Source organism: Manis pentadactyla, chromosome 3, assembly GCF_030020395.1.
Source record: "Manis pentadactyla isolate mManPen7 chromosome 3, mManPen7.hap1, whole genome shotgun sequence".
In the NCBI taxonomy this organism is placed as follows: Eukaryota; Metazoa; Chordata; class Mammalia; order Pholidota; family Manidae; genus Manis; species Manis pentadactyla.
The window spans coordinates 126,740,503-126,756,595 of record NC_080021.1 but is presented as its reverse complement, the minus strand read 5'-3'; the positions used below and the strand labels follow the sequence as shown (position 1 = coordinate 126,756,595).

At 40.3% G+C, this 16,093-nt stretch overlaps 1 protein-coding gene across 7 annotated transcripts in view; it reads left to right on the top strand.

The window, feature by feature from the left end:
• Window positions 1-16,093, top strand: part of PTPDC1 (protein tyrosine phosphatase domain containing 1) — an 81,105-nt gene that overhangs the window by 840 nt on the left and 64,172 nt on the right. Inside the window, exon 1 of one of the 7 annotated variants that reach the window (XM_057498403.1) lies at window positions 6,939-9,245. The exons of the other annotated variants lie outside the window; for them this stretch is intronic. The gene's annotated coding sequence lies outside the window, so the exon portion shown is untranslated. Of the gene's footprint in view, window positions 1-6,938; window positions 9,246-16,093 lie in introns of those variants that run through there. 7 annotated transcript variants of the gene reach the window in all.

Here is a 16,093-nt window from a genome sequence, read left to right as displayed (position 1 = left end):
TATTTGGGACCATGCTTGGACATCTGCATTTTAGTAACTTTCCCGGCAACTCTATTTGGGGGATCCCGCGATGATTGTGAGAGCAACTGTTCTAGCCTAAAACCCCCACTCATGTCCTCTTGGGATTGTAGTAACCAAGGGACCCCAAATTTCCCTTCCTAGGCATAGATTCCATCTCCTCTTCAGACTGGTGACCCACCAAGCCTTGGGAGGAAGTGTTTTGCTGGGAGAAGAACTTTTTTCACTGCTGAATAGCTCTTACTCTGAGAAAGTGCTGACAGTTTTGCTTTGGCCTTTTTCTTTTTCTTTTTGTAGAGCTTCCTTCAGTGTTATTTTGGCCCTTCTAAAATAAACCAGACTCAAGGCATTTACTTAAAGTTAGTATTAAACTTTAAGACACCATGAAAAAAAGTTAAACCACAATTCGTCAATAATGCCACCAGTCTGTTATTTTCATGTTCTGTTGTATTCTTCCAACAATTCCCCTCCTTTTAAGCTTAACAAAATTTAGAAAATTCTTCGGAGAGATGGAGTTGAACATCGAAATTCCTATTGGAAATCTGAAAATTATCTAAAGATAAAACCTTAAATAGTTTTGAAAGCTTATCTCAGCTTTTTTTTCCAAACTAAAAATGCTTCAGAATCTTAAGATTTTGTTCTCAACTAAGTGGTTAGTGGTGTGAAAATGTATACATTGAAATGTTTCTTTTCCTAGTGATAGCTGTTCTTTCCCACCTTACTTCAACCTCACCAAAACATATATTTAATTATTTAATTAGCATATATCCCAGTTATAAAAATGCTGTAAGTTAATCAAAACATTTCTTTACAAATATTAACTAGCATTTAATGCACTTAATGTGTTGTTCCTGAAAAGGTTATGTTTACTTATTTTTTGGTTCTTACGGAGGCAGCATGGGGTAGAGGAAGTGAATTTTGGTTTAAGGAAAAGCTGGTATTCCAGTTCCAATACGCTCTTGAACTTGAGCCAGTGACTAGTGACTTCCTCTCTGATTCTCACTTTGCTCCTTATTGAGATGGGGACAATGCCTCCAGGGTTTTATATGAGACAGCATGTATAAAGCTTTCGTAGAAGACTAAACAAATATTTTTCTAGTTCTTTCTCCTTCAGATTCTATAGAGCAAATTTGTGAGTTTCAATCCTGATGTAATATTCAAGATCGTTTTCTTTTTTTTTATTAAGGTATATTAATATACAATCTTATGAAGGTTTCACATGAGCAACATTGTAGTTACTACATTCACCCATATTATTGAACCCCCACAAAATCCTGCCCCACCCTGCAGTCACTGTCCATCACGTGTAGCGAGATGCCTCAGTCACTACTTGTCTTCTCTGTGCTACACTGTCTTCCATGTGACCCTCCCACATCATGTGCGCCAATCATAATGCCCCTTAATCCCCTTCTCCCTCCCCACCCCCACCCCCACTCTCCACCCCCTTTGGTAGCCACTAGTCTCTTCTTGGAGTCTGTGAGTATGCTACTGTTTTGTTCCTTCAGTTTTGCATTATACTCCACAAATGAATGAAATCATTTGGTAATTGTCTTTCTCCTCCTGGCTTATTTCACTGAGCATAATATCCTCTGGCTCCATCCGTGTTGTTGCAAATAGTAGGATTTATTTTCTTCTTATGGCTGAATAATATTCTGTGGTGTATATGTACCACATCCTCTTTATCCATTCATCTACTGATGGACACTTAGGTGGCTTCCATATCTTTGCTATTATAAATAGTGCTGCGATAAACATAGGGGTGCAATGTCTTTTTGAATCTGGGATCTTGTTTTCTTTGGGTAAATTCCTAGGAGGGAATTCCTGGGTCAAATGGTATTTCTATTTTCAGTTTTTTGAGGAACCTCCATATTGCTTTCTACAATGATTAAACTAATTTACCTCCCACCAACAGTGCGGGAGGGTTCCTGTTTCTCTGCATCCTATTTGTTGTTCCTTGCCTTTTGGATGTTGGCCATCCTAACTGGTGTGAGGTGATATCTCACTGTGGTTTACTTTGCATTTCCCTGATAATTAGAGATGTGCAGCATCTTTTCATGTACCTGTTGGCCATCTGAATTTCTTCTTTGGAGAAGTGTCTGTTCATATCCTCTGCCCATTTTTTAATAGGGTTATTTGCTTTTTGGGTGCTGAGGCATGTGAACTCTTTATATATTTTGGATGTTAACCCCTTGTTGGATATGTCATTTATGAATATATTCTCCCATACTGTAGGGTGCCTTTTTGTTCTACTGATGGGTGTCCTTTGCTGTACAGAAGCTTTTTAGTTTGATGTAGTCCCATGTGTTCATTTTTGCTTTTGTTTCTCTTGCTCGAGGAGATGTGTTCAGGAAAAAGTTGCTCATGTTTATGTTCAAGAAATTTTTGCCTATGTTTTCTTCTAAGAGTTTTATGGTTTCATGGCTTACATTCGGGTCTTCGATCCATTTGAAGTTTACTTTTGTGTATGGAGTTAGACAATATTCAGTTTTATTCTCTTACATGTAGCTGTCCAGTTTTGCCAACACCAGCTGTTAAAGAGGCTGTCATTTACCCATTGTATATCCATGGCTCCTTTATCGTATATTAATTGACCATATATGCTTGGATTTATATCTGGTCTCTCCATTCTGTTCCAGTGATCTGTGGATCTTTTCTTGTGCAAGTACCAAATTGTCTTGATTACTGTGGCTTTGTAGTAGAGCTTGAAGTCCGGAAGCATAATCCCCCAGCTTTATTCTTTCTTCTTAGGATTGCTTTGGCTATTTGGGGTCTTTTGTGGTTCCATATGAATTTTAGAACTATTTGTTCTAGTTCATTGAAGAATGCCATTGGTATTTTGATGGGGATTGCATTGAATCTGTAGATTGCTTTAGGCAGGATGGCCATTTTGACAATATTAATTCTTCCTATCCATTAGTTGGGATGTTTTTCCATTTATTGGTGTCTTCTTAAATTTCTCTCATGAGTGTCTTGTAGTTTTCATGGTATAGGTCTTTCACTTCCTTGGTTAGGTTTATTCCTAGGTATTTTATTCTTTTTGATGCAATTGTGAATGGAATTGTTTTCCTGATTTCTCTTTCTGCTAGTTCATCATTAGTGTATAGGAATACAACAGATTTCTGTGTATTTATTTTGTATCCTGCAACTTTGATGAATTCAGTTATTCTAGTAGTTTTGGGATGGATTCTTTTGGATTTTTAATGTACAATATCATGTCATCTGTGAACAGTGACAGTTTAACTTCTTCCTTACCAATCTCGTTATGTTTTATTTCTTTGTGGCTTGATAGCTCTTTTTATGCTGTGGCTAGGACCTCCAGAACTATGTTGAACAAAAGCGGAGAGAGTGGGCATCCTTATCTTGTTCCCGATCTTAAAGGAAAAGCTTTCAGCTTCTCGCTGTTAAGTATCATGTTGGCTGTGCGTTTGTCATATATGGCCTTTATTATGTTGAGGTACTTTCCCTCTATACCCATTTTGTTGAGAGTTTTTATCATGAATGGCTGTTGAATGTTGTCAAATGCTTTTTGGATATCTATGGAGTTGATCATGTGTTTTTTGTCCTTCTTTTTGTTGATGTGGTGTATGATGTTGATGGATTTTCGAATATTGTACCATCCTTGCATTCCTGGAACAAATCCTACCTGATCATGATAGATGATCTTTTTGAATTCAGTTTGCTGATATCTTGTTGAGTGTTTTTGCATATATGTCCATCAGGGATATTGGTCTTTAATTTTATTTTTTGTGATGTCTTTGCCTGGTTTTAGTACTGGAGTGATGCTGGCCTCATAGAATGAGTTTGGAAGTATTCCCTCCTCTTCTACTTTTTGGAAAACTTTAAGGAGAATGGGTAATAGGTCTTCACTAAATGTTTGATAAAATTCAGCAGTGAAGCCATCTGGTCCAGGCATTTTGTTCTTAGGTAGGTTTTTGATTACCAGTTCAATTTCATTGCTGGTAATTGATCTGTTCAGATTTTCTGTTTCATTCTGGGTCTGTCTTGAAAGGTCATATTTTTCTAGAAAGTTGTCCATTTCTTCTAGGTTATCCAATTTATTAGCATATAATTTTTCATAATATTCTCTAATAATTCTTTGTATTTCTGTGGTGTCTGTGGTGATTTTTTCCTTTCTCATTTCTGATTCTGTTTATATGTGTAGATGCTCTTTTTTTCTTGAGAAGTCTAGAGGTTTATCTATTTTGTTTATTTTCTTGAAGAACCAACTACTAGTTTCACTGATTCTTTCTATTGTTTTATTATTCTCCATTTTATTTGTTTCTGTTCTGATTCTTATTATGTCCCTACTTCTACTGACTTTGGGCCTCATTTTCTCTTCTTTTTCTAGTTTCATTAATTAAGAGGTTAGACTGTTCATTTGGGATTGTACTTGTTTTTTGAGTTAAGCCTGTATTGCAATATACTTCCCTCTTAGTACCTTTGCAGTGTTGTTACTGTTTTCATTTGCCTCCATATATTGTTTGATCTCTGTTTTTATTTGGTCATTGATCTGTTGGTTATTTATGAGCATGTTGTTAAGCCTCCGTGTGTTTGTGGGCTTTTTTGTTTTCTTTGCATAATTTATTTCTAGTTTCATACCTTTGTGGTCTGAGAAGCTGCTTGGTACAGTTTCAGTCCTTCTGAATTTACTGAGGCTCTTTTTGTGGCCTAGTATATGATCTATTCTTGATAAGGTTCCATGTGCACTTGAGAAGAATGTGTATTCAGCTCTTGTTGGATCTGAAATGTTCTGTAGATGACTAGAAAGTTTATGGGATTCTTCACGTCTACTGTTACTTTGTTGATCTTCTGCCTCATTTTCTATCCTTTATTGAAAGTGGAGTATTGAAGTCTCCAGTGGGTTTTGTGGAATTGCTTATTTTTCCTTCAGGATTTCAGTTTTTCTTCATGTATTTTGGGGCTCTGTGCTTAGATGTATGAATCTTTATAGTCATTATACCTTCCTGATGAATTTGTTCTCTTATTGTAAAATGTGTTTCTTTTGTCTCTAGTAACAATTTTTGTCTTATAGTATTTGTGTGATGTCAGTATAGCCACTGTAACTCTATTTTGGTTACTGTTTGCCTGGTATATATTTTTCCATCTTTCTTAGCCTGTTTGTGTAACTGAATCTAAAATGTCTTTTGGAGACAACATATAGTTATATCATTTCTTTAAATTTTGAAGGAATCTAATTTATGCCTTTTTATTTTATGCTTTCTGGGTCCATCTTTTTAAAAGACTTCTTTTAGAACAGTTGCAAGTTTCCCAAAAATTGAGAGAAATATATAGAGATTTCCCATATATCCCCTGCCCCCATGTCCACAGCCTCCCCCATTATCAGTGTCACTCACTACAGTGGAACATTTGTTACCAAGGATGAACCAAACATTGATACATCATTATCACCTAAAGTCTGTAGGTAACCGTGGGGTTCACTTTTCTTGTTGTATATTCTGTGGATTTGGGTAAATGTACAATGATATCCATCATAACAGTATCATACAGAGTGTTTTCACTGCTCTAAAAATCCTTTGGACTTTGTTCATCCCTCCCTCCTCCAATGCCAGCAACCTCTAATCTTTTTATTGTCTCCATAGTTTTGTCTTTTCCAGAATATCATATAGTTGGAATCATATAGTACATAGCCTTTTTAGATAGGCTTCTTTCACTTAGTGATGGCATATAAGATTCCTCCATTTCTTTTTATGGCTTGATTGCTCTTTTTACTGCTGAGTAATATTCCATTTTCTGGGTGTACCACAGTTTATTGATTCATTCACTAATTGAAGGGCATTTTATGAATAAAACTTCATTAATAAAACTGCTGCAAACATCTGTGTGAAGGTTTTGTGTGGACATAGTTTTCAACTCCTTTGGGAAAATACCACAGAGTGCACTTGCTGGATTGTATAGTAAGTGTATGTTTAGTTTTGTAAGAAACCATCAAACTGCCTTCTAAAGTGACTGTGCCATTTGCCTTCCCACCAGCAATGTATAGAGTTTCTGTTGCCTCCACACTGTTAGTATCATTTGGTGTTGTCAGCGTCCAGGTTTTTGTCATCATAATAGGTAGTGGTATCTTGTTTTAATTTACATTAAATGGTGATATGATGTGAAGCATCTTGTCGTTGCTTATTTGCCATCTGTATATCGTCCTCGGTAAGGTGTCAAGGTCTTTGGCCCATTTTTTAATCAGCTTGGTTCTCTTATTGTTGAATTTTAAGAATTCTTTGTATACTTTTGGATAACAGTTCATTATCAGATGTGTCTTTTGCAAATATTTTCTCTGAGTCTGTTGCTTGTCTTCTCATTTTCTTGACACTGTCTTTCACAGTTTTTAGTTTTAATTAAGCCCATCTTATTATTTCTTTCATGGGTCATGTCTTTGGTGTTGTACCTAAAAAGGCATTGCCATACTCAAGGTCACCTATGTCTTCTATGTTATTTTCTAGGAGTTTTATAGCTTTGCGTTTTACATTTAGGTCTGCCATTCATTTTGAGTTAATTTTTGTGAAAAGTATAAGATCTGTTCCTAGATTTTTAAAAATTTTCATGTAGATATCCATGTCCACTCTTTCCAGGATAATTTGCTGAAGAATCTTGTCGTTGTTCCATTGTATTGCTTTTGCTCCTTTGTCAAAGATTATTTGACTATAATTATGTGGGTTTTTTTCTAGGCTCTATTCTGTTCCATTGATCTGTATGTCTGTTCTTTAGCCAATCTCACACTTTCCTGATTACTGTAGCTTTACAGTAATCCCTGAAGTCAGGTAATGTCAGTCCTCCAGGTTTGTTCTCCTTCAGTATTGGGCTGGTTATTCTAGTTTTTATCTTTCCATATGAACTTTAGAAACAGTTTGTTGTTTTCATAAAATAACTTTTTGGGAGTTTGGCTCGGACTGCATTGGATCCATAGAGCAGCACATTGGGAATAACTGACATCTTGACTATATTGAATCTTCCTGTGGATAAAATGAGAGTTCCTGTGGCCAGGATTCTCACCTGGCCCTGGTTGACTAGCTCACTGCACACCTGTGAGCGATACACGGCTGCTGACTCTATATAAAGAGCTCCTCCCAGTGCTCTGGGCACGATATGATAGCAGGGCTGCAAGGCTGCAGGAGAGCAGAGCAGAGGACAGAGGCCCAGAGGATGGCTGTGCAGAACAACTGTGCAGACAGAGGGGCCCAGAGGCAGAGACTGGCTTGCTGCATGCAGACGTGCTCTGAGTGATGGGGATTTTAGTGACTGACCTGCCACCTGGAAATAAAGTTGGGTATAACCCTTTCACCCCAAGAATGTTTTGCTGTCAGTTTCTTTGGTCACATTGAATCCATAGTGAACTTGCCCGGGGCTGAAACTCATTGGCAAGACACTTCCTGTCCACAAACATGGACTATTTATCCATTTATTTAGTTCTTTGATTTTTTTAAATGAGAGTTTTGTAGTGTTCTTCTTATATGTGTTATTTATCTATTTTGTTAGGTGGAAATTTCTTTTAATCCATTCTGGCAATCTTTCTTCATGTGGATTCAAGTTACCCTTTGGTGTCCTTTATTTCAGCCTGAAGGACTTTATTTATTGTTTTTTGTAGGGCAAGTCTGCTTGCAAAAATTCTCTTTTTTTTTTTTAACCTGGAGATGTCTTAATTTTTCCTTCATTTTTAGAAGGAGTTTAGCTGGATAGAGAATTATTGGTTGACCAATTGTTTCTTTCAACACTTTGAAGATGGTCATCGCACTGTCCTCCGTCTTTTCTGATGAGACACAACCATCTGTTCTGCAGGGGAGATGTGTACCTCACCTGCACTACCTTCTTCGTGGTCACATTCTCAACTGTAGCTTCTTTATCTCAGGTTTAGTTGCCCTTTTATCTCTTTCTGATTTCTTTCTTCAGAAGCTTACTGGGGTAACTAGTCCATTATTAACCTCCTCTTGCTCCTTGCTCTTTGTGCTTATTCTTCTTAAAATCATTTTTCCCAGGGTCTTAGGAAGAAGGGAAAGCTAGTATATGAACTCAGTCCACTACTTAAAACATACAGCCTGTGTATCTTGCTGTAGAAGGCTGGCTGTAAGCCTGTGAAGTCCTAGGAGCCACACATCTGCCTATGCTTTAAGTCACGAAGGCTTGTCATCCAAGTACTTGAAATATGTTTCACAGAATAGTTTTTTCTTAGAGAAATAAGAAATAACTCAGTGTGGATAAAATGAGAGTTCCTGTGGCCAGGATTCTCACCTGTCCCTGGATGACTAGCTCACTGCACTCCTGTGGGCAATACACGGCTGTTGACTCTATAAAAAGAGCTCCACCCAAGTGCTCTGGGCGCAACATGGTGGCAGGGCTGCAAGGCGGCAGGAGAGCAGAGCAGAGGCTGGAGTGGTGGCAGCACCGAGGACAGAGGCCCAGAGGACGGCTGTGTGGGACAACTGTGCAGAGAGGCCCAGAGGACGGCTGTGTGGAAAGAGGGGCCCAGAGGCAGAGACTGGGTTGCTGCCTGTAGACTTGCTCTGAGTGAATGGGATTCTAGTGACTGACCTGCCACCTGGAAATATAGTTGGGTATAACCCTTTCACCCCAAAGAACATTTTGCTATCAATTTCTTTGGTCACACTGAATCCATAGTGAATTTGCCCAGGGCTGAAACCCATTGGAAGGACAATTGGCATACTCAGCAGGATTCGCTGTTGACCAAGGAAAAAGACACTCTGCCCCTATGGGAAGGATGCTTCAGCAGGCTGCCCCTGTGAGTGGGGAGACAGTAGATTGTCCCCCAGTGGGTATGTGGTCTGAGGTGGCTTGCCTCCTAGAGGACTGGGCCCCACCCCAGGACTGGAGGCAAGAGGAGGTGACACCTGAGGCAGTAAGGGTGGCTCTTGGTAGAGTGAGCGGATCCTTTGAGAAGCAGAGTGCCCAGGAGGCTGCGCTGCAGGGACTGTGGGTTGGCTGCTTCTCACAGTATTAAAAAGGTCTACAGAGGAGACCCAAGAAATGGCGGCACAAGAACGCGAGCTGCAAACCTCTGTGGATTCCCTGAGGAAGGAGATAGCCTTGATGCGGGAGGAGCAGCACAAGAGTGCTGGCAGCAAGGTGCCACTGGAGACGAGACAGCAGCGCTGCCAGGTGTTCTGAAGGAGGAGGAGGCCATCAAGGAAAAGGACGAGCTCCTGAGGGAAGCACAGGCAGAGGTGGCACGAGAACGTCAGCTGTGAAGCATTGAGGTGAAGGTAAGAGACCTTCTGAAGACTGAGCTGGCACTGTTGCGAGGCACTGTAGCAGAGGAGGCACTTGGGGGAGGGGAGAGAAAGGTGCCATCAGCCCTGGAAATGGAGGAGCTGGGGAAGGATGAAGGGGTGGTGCCGGAGGCACTGGCCCCTCCTGTATTGAAAGCACACCCAGTAGTTGTAAAGAAAATAAAGACCCAGCAGCTGGAAGTTCCCCAAGGAGAGGAGCAGTCCCCTCCCCACGTCGTGGAGCACTCTGTGGTCCCCCCCTATACACAGGCTGAGCCAGTGGCTGTGGGACTTAGGGGTGGATGGAATTGTTCTGTCAGGATCAGAGATGGGAAAGCTGTCTTCCCCGACAGTGCAGCCTGCCTTGAGGCAGTGATTACAAAATGCAAGGTGACACGTACAGTAGCTGAAGCAATGAGAACCCAGAAAGAAATAAGACCTGTTACTCACAGGAGGAATTTGAGGGGCCTCATGAGGGTTACGAGGACCCAGATGAGGGTTGATTTGATACGGGCAGGAGTAGATGGAAGGAAATTAGACGGGAAGCCAAATAGGATCTTACTGGAGCTATGGCAACAGCTGAAACCAGAGCAGCAATTCCAGCCATTAAGACCAAAGAGACAGAGGTCAGAGATTGAGCCATGAGTCCGGCTTGTGTGTCTGCAAGACTTTTTGCTGGAGAGGCTGGAGAACAATTTTCAAGCTTCCTTGCACAGGGACCATTGCAGAGGACTAAGGGCACATAGATTGAGAGGAGAGAATCCTGGAGAGGTGGAGTGTGGATAAAATGAGAGTTCCTGTGGCCAGGATTCTCACCTGGCCCTGGTTGACTAGCTCACTGCACACCTGTGGGTAATACATGGCTGCTGACTCTATGAAAAGAGCTCCGCCCAGTGCTCTGGACGACACGGTGGCAGAGCTGCAAGGCTGCAGGATAGCAGAGCAGAGGCTGAAGTGGTGGCAGCACTGAGGACAGAGGCCCAGAGGACGGCTGTGCAGGACAGCTGTGTGGGACGGTTGTGCAGAGAAGCCCAGAGGACAGCTGTGTGGACAGAGGGGCCCAGAGGCAGAGACTGGCTTGCTGCATAAAGACTCGCTCTGAGTGAATGGGATTCTAGTGACTGACCTGCCACCTGGAAATAAAGTTGGGTATAACCCTTTCACCCCAAAGAACGTTTTGCTGTCAGTTTCTTTGGTCACACTGAATCCATAGAGAACTTGCCTGGGGCTGAAACCCATTGGCAAGACACTCAGGAATTGAAGAGGTAGAAAATGTTATCCTTCCTAGTCTATAAATGGCACTAGTAAAGTGAATAGCAAACTGCTTTACCCACTATTTTAAAGTTTTCATGTTGAACTAGGTGGATTTGATTTTTTAAAATTGTAAACTATGTCACAAAATACGTATTTAAAGGTGGACATAGTTATATAATCACATATTTGTTTGTTGAAAGAAATATTCAGATAATAAACACCTGTTGGTTAGGGTTCCAAATTTTGGTCTCCAAAGTGGTGTGGTACTTGGTATTTGACTAAAAAGTGACTGATGGGGGAAGTCTTTCTTCTTGCTGATACCACCTGCAATGTCCTGATTCCAAGTGGTGTTTGGTTTAAAATAGAATTACAGTAGGAACATTAGTACCCAGGTGTGGGGAAAATGGAAGTTTATATTGCCAGAATCCTCACCTGACCCTAAACTAAATTGGCCTACTGTTAAGCTACTGCTTTTACATCCACTGGCAATAAGCTATTATTGACTGAGTCACTGTGTAAAGAGCTCTGCCCAGTGCTTCAGAGGCAGAAATGAAGACAGATTACAGACCTGCAGACTGCTGGATGCAGACAAGTTCTAGTGCTCAACCAACTGCCCTGAGGATAAAGCCAGGTATAAACTCTTTTACCCCAAGAATGTTCCATTGTCATTTCTCTGTCTCACTGAATCCATAGTGAACTTGTCTGGGGCTGAAACCCTCAGGCAAGACACCAGGTTTACCCAAGAATCTGAGGCTTTTTCTAGATTTGATTGATGATGTGGGACTTCATAATGTACTTCAAGATTTTGCACAGACTGGCTTAGGATCTGTAAAAAGATTTTATTGTTTGATAGCTAAATAGAACCCAGGAAACTGTAACCTGTATGAATAGCTGCTGTTGAATGAATGCAAACGGCTCTGCTTTTGGTCCTCAAAGCAGCAGTATCACTGAAAATCAGAAATGCAGATTCTCAGCCCCACCCAGACCAACTAAGAAATTCTGGGGTGGGACCCAGCAGTATGGGTTTTTAAGAAAATCCTGCAGGTGGTTCTGATGGGTGTTAGGTTTTTTAATGAGTTTAAAACTGGTGCTGAGGTTGATGTGATGTCTCAAACCTGTAGGATTAACTAGGTGTGGCTGTAGTTGTGGGAAAAGGCAAGGGAGTATAGAAACCTTGCTGGTGAAAACCAGCTTCACCTATTGTTAACATTTTATCCATCTACTTTATCATAATTTGTTTTCCACAGAATCTAAATCAAACAGCATATTTCTTTAAATGATGAAATATCAAGGATCCTACTTAATGTTGTTTTCCCCTGCTCTGTGACAGTCTCCTGAGAGCTGGGAGCCCTCCCTGAGGTGTATTTAAGGTGTGAGATTACAGAAGCCAGTGATGTTCATAGCAAATTGCCAGATACAACATATATTCAAGGCAGCCCTTAGTTCACTCCTTGAAGATTTACCTTGTTAGAATGGTTGGAGAGGTCTGTAAAAAGAAAGGATGCTTTTTAAATGTTGCCTGTCTGCCCCTCAGGGTGATTTGAGGAGAAAAGGGATTTTATATAGTTCTGTCACTTTTTGAGGTTGTAGACTCAAAGGTGAGAACATTTCAGGTTAAAATCAATCTGTTTTGTTTGTTTTACTACATAAGGAATTCTAAGGTGTGCTTTAATTCTTCAAGGACAAAACCCTAATATGGTATTAGAAAACTGTTCTATAGTTTTAAGCTTCAGTCAGCCCTACATGATGAAGGGATGTGAATAAAATGTGTAATTGGTATTAGGGAAGGCATCCTAAAGGAAAGAAAATTTGGGCTGAGAGTTAAAGTTGTTGTCCTCTTGCATATTTGGCTGAAAAGAATCCAAAAACCCCTCAGGGAATTAGAAGGAACACAGATTTGTCAGGTTGAAGATGGGCAAGATGTTGGAGATACAAATGTGATCAGGAAAATGCCAGGCCTTGCATTTGCATGATGGTATTCTCATGTAATTTATATGCTCTTATCAATAACCTTGAGATAAGGTAAGGCATGATTACATCCCTCCTTTACAGACTAAAAGGCTGGCTGAGATTCAGAGAGATTAAATGATAATGGTAGTGTTGGCAACTATCTTTTATTGAATGTTTATTCGTGTATTTGTTCAGCAAATCTTTACAGAGCCCCTACTCCATGCCAGGCCCTGTTTTGAAGATGCCAGAAGGGTTTGGAAGAGAGGGGTTAACAAGATCAGCTGAAGTTATTAACAAGGTCACTGACTGCTGTGTTGAGAACAGACTGAAATATGGATCAGGCACAGAATTCGGTTTGTATACAGGCTCTCACTCTATCGACAACCACAGGTCAGATAGTCAGAAATGTTAAGTGCGCTTAAAATCGCAGAGCTACTAAGTGCCAACAAATATCAAAAATGTATTTGGATTTTATAACCTTATGTACACATCAGCTCATTTCTTTTTCTGTTAGGAGGGAAGAGACTAAAATGTGTAAAGGAGCTGTGTTCTTGATATTTATCTTTGGGAAAGCAGTAAATGAATATTTAGATGAAGGATCAGCAAGTTTCACAAAGCAAAACAAATTTGAAAATCTTGCTGTGGATAGGGTGATCTGAAAAGTTTCTTCCAAATGAAGAAATTAGTAATGGTGCACAATCCAGTGTAGCCGAGTTAAAATGCATAGAGTAACAATGAAATTCCTTTTATTTATTTTGCTGTTGAGAAGTTGTATGTGTAGTGGTTAAGAGCACAAACTCTGGAGCCAAACTGTGCGATTTCAAATCCCAGCTCCCCTACTTAATAGCTGTGACTTCAGGCAAACTGTTTGACTTCCCTTTGCCTTAGTTTCCTGATCTGTAAAATGGGAGTAATACTCAAAACTGAGCACCTTAGCATATGATCCAGCAGTCATGCTCCTTTGTGTTTCATCACAGGAGTTGAAAAATGTATGTCCACACAAAAACCTGCACACACATGTTTATAGCAGTTTTATTCATAATTGCCAGAACTTGAAAGCAACTAAGATGCCCATCAGTAGGTAAATGAATAAACTGTGATATATCCAGACAGTATTATTATACAGCACTATATTAGGGAATGAGATATGAAGCCATGGAAAGACAGAGGAACCTCAAATACATATTACCACATGAAAAGAGTCTGAAAACGCTGTATACTGTGTGACTCCAAGTATGACATTCTGGAGAAAACAAAACTATAGAGACAATAAAAAGACAAGTGGTTGCTGGGAGTGGGCTTGGGAGGCAGGATGACTAAGCTGAGCACAGGATTTTCAGGGCACTGGGTGACACTGTAATGGTGGGTACATGACACTATACATTTTCGAAATCCACAGAATGTCCCAACACCAAGAGTGACACCAATGTAGACTATGGATGTTGGGTGGTGGTAACATCTCAGTACAGGTTCATCAGTTAAAACAAATGTACCACCTGGTGGGGGCGCTGATCATGGGGGTGGCTGTGGGTGTGGGGAGAATCTCTACCTTCCACTCATTTTTTCAATGAACCAAAAACTGCTCTAAAAAATGAACTTTCTAAAATGGGAATAATAGCAGTGCTCACCTTATAGTGTTGGGTGAGGATTATATGAGTTAAGATACATAAAGCACTTGGAATGGTGCCTGGCATGGAGTGAGCTTATGTGTTTTATACTGTTAGTATATTATTCATGAACATAAATATATTTATAAAACTTTCATAGGTTTGTCTGTATACTTGAGTTTCCACCTCTCTTTTTCCCATACAAACTGAGTTTTTCAACCTCAAATTTGTGTATAATGATTGCTCCACAGACTCTAATAACATTGACAGTGTGGGCAGAAGGTGTCCTACCTCAATGAGCAAGAGATCAAGTTGGTAAATGCAGACTGTTACACTCTTCACCAGCTTACCAACTTACCAAGTCAGAGGGGCCAAGAAATTTCCCTTTTCCTCAAACACCCAAGGTGATTCTGAGGCAAGTCAGAGTGCAGTGCTGAGTCTGGGTAGGGTGAACTACTCTGCTGACCTCCCAGACACTTCTTCATGCAATCCCCACCATTTCTCTCCCAAAAATGCACATGCAGATTTTGGCAGAACACTGTGTATCTGGAAGACAGAAGGGCAAGTAGTGAGCTGAGAACTTCTCAGTCCATCTTAAAGCCCAGTCTCTCTGTGAAATGACATTTTTATGAAGAAGAACATTTTTTTGTGTCAAACTCTTTCTTCTTGACAGCTCTTCTTAACAGTATGAAATAGTCCATTGCCGTTCTAAAGTTTACATTATTAAGTATTTATTAGTGAGAATGTGATTAATTTTAAACAGTTGAGTCATTTGAGGGACTTTTTGGAATGAAAGCAAATTGTAGGATAGAGTGGTTAAAAATACTGTCATTAGCAATGGGAAATGAAATCGATATGTGATTGTGAAGGGAAGTGACAGAATTACTCTTCAAACCCTTTTACTCCTGACTACAAACAGGCACATGAAATAAATTCAGTTGTGAATGGAGATAATGTTTTCATAAATCTTGAGAAGCTCAACCATTACTAACGACTGGCAGAACTGTTCTGCAGTTAATGAAGAAAATAGTTGACAAAGTCTTATAAAAATGAGAGGGAAATTAAGTGAATACAGACAAAGAAGGGAAAGAAACAAAGCTACATTACAGATACTGGTTTGCAATACAAAATAATAAACATTTATTGAATACCTGTATGCCAGACACTGTGCTAGAAATACACACACACTTGCTCTTCATCCTTGTGGCAACCTAGGAAAGTAGATATAATAATCTACATTAACAGAAGGAAATTGAAGCTCAAAATGGTTCATATACCTGGCAATGAGGAGTCCAGATTTAAACACAGTACTTCTGACTTGACAGTGTAGTTCAGCTAATCTAGCTGAGCTGTGTATAATTGATAAGCAGTTACATGCAACTGGACTATAAATTAATGTCTTTATGCCAAGTGGATGCACAATGAGCACCCTTGCAGAGTTCCCCTGGATTTGAGCGACTTGAAAGAGGGCCAAGGGGAATTTCTGCTTCCAACCAAAATGAAGTAACAGACCAGAATTACCCTCATGCATTAAACAATTAGAAAACTAGACAGAATATATAAAAAATGGATTTTGGACATTGGAAAGCAGGCAGCTTGGAACCATAATCTCTGAGAGAAGAGAAACAAACATGGTAAGCCTAAAACTGCACTAGCTGCCTTCTGGAAGGCGCAGGGAGGAGGACCTAAACAGAACTTCCTCAGAGATGTGCAGAGAGCCAAGGAGGCTAGCATTTGCAGGGCAGGGTACTGGAGAGAAGGAAGGAGCAGAGAGTTCTGGAGATGGGCAGGGCCCACAGGTCTTTGATGCCCTAAGGAGTTTGGCTGAGTACTGATCTGTGCAGACCACCCAAAGCCAGGGAAAGACACAAACAAGAAAGAGTAGACTGAGCAATCTCCAGGGCTCTTAGAGGACCGGAAGTAATTGATGTTCCCGCTACTCAGAGTGTGCTAGAAAGATAAGCCTCCTGATACCTAGAGCAGCAGCAGGTGGATGCCTCAGAAGACATTGCCTTAGCAGTGGGGCTAAAT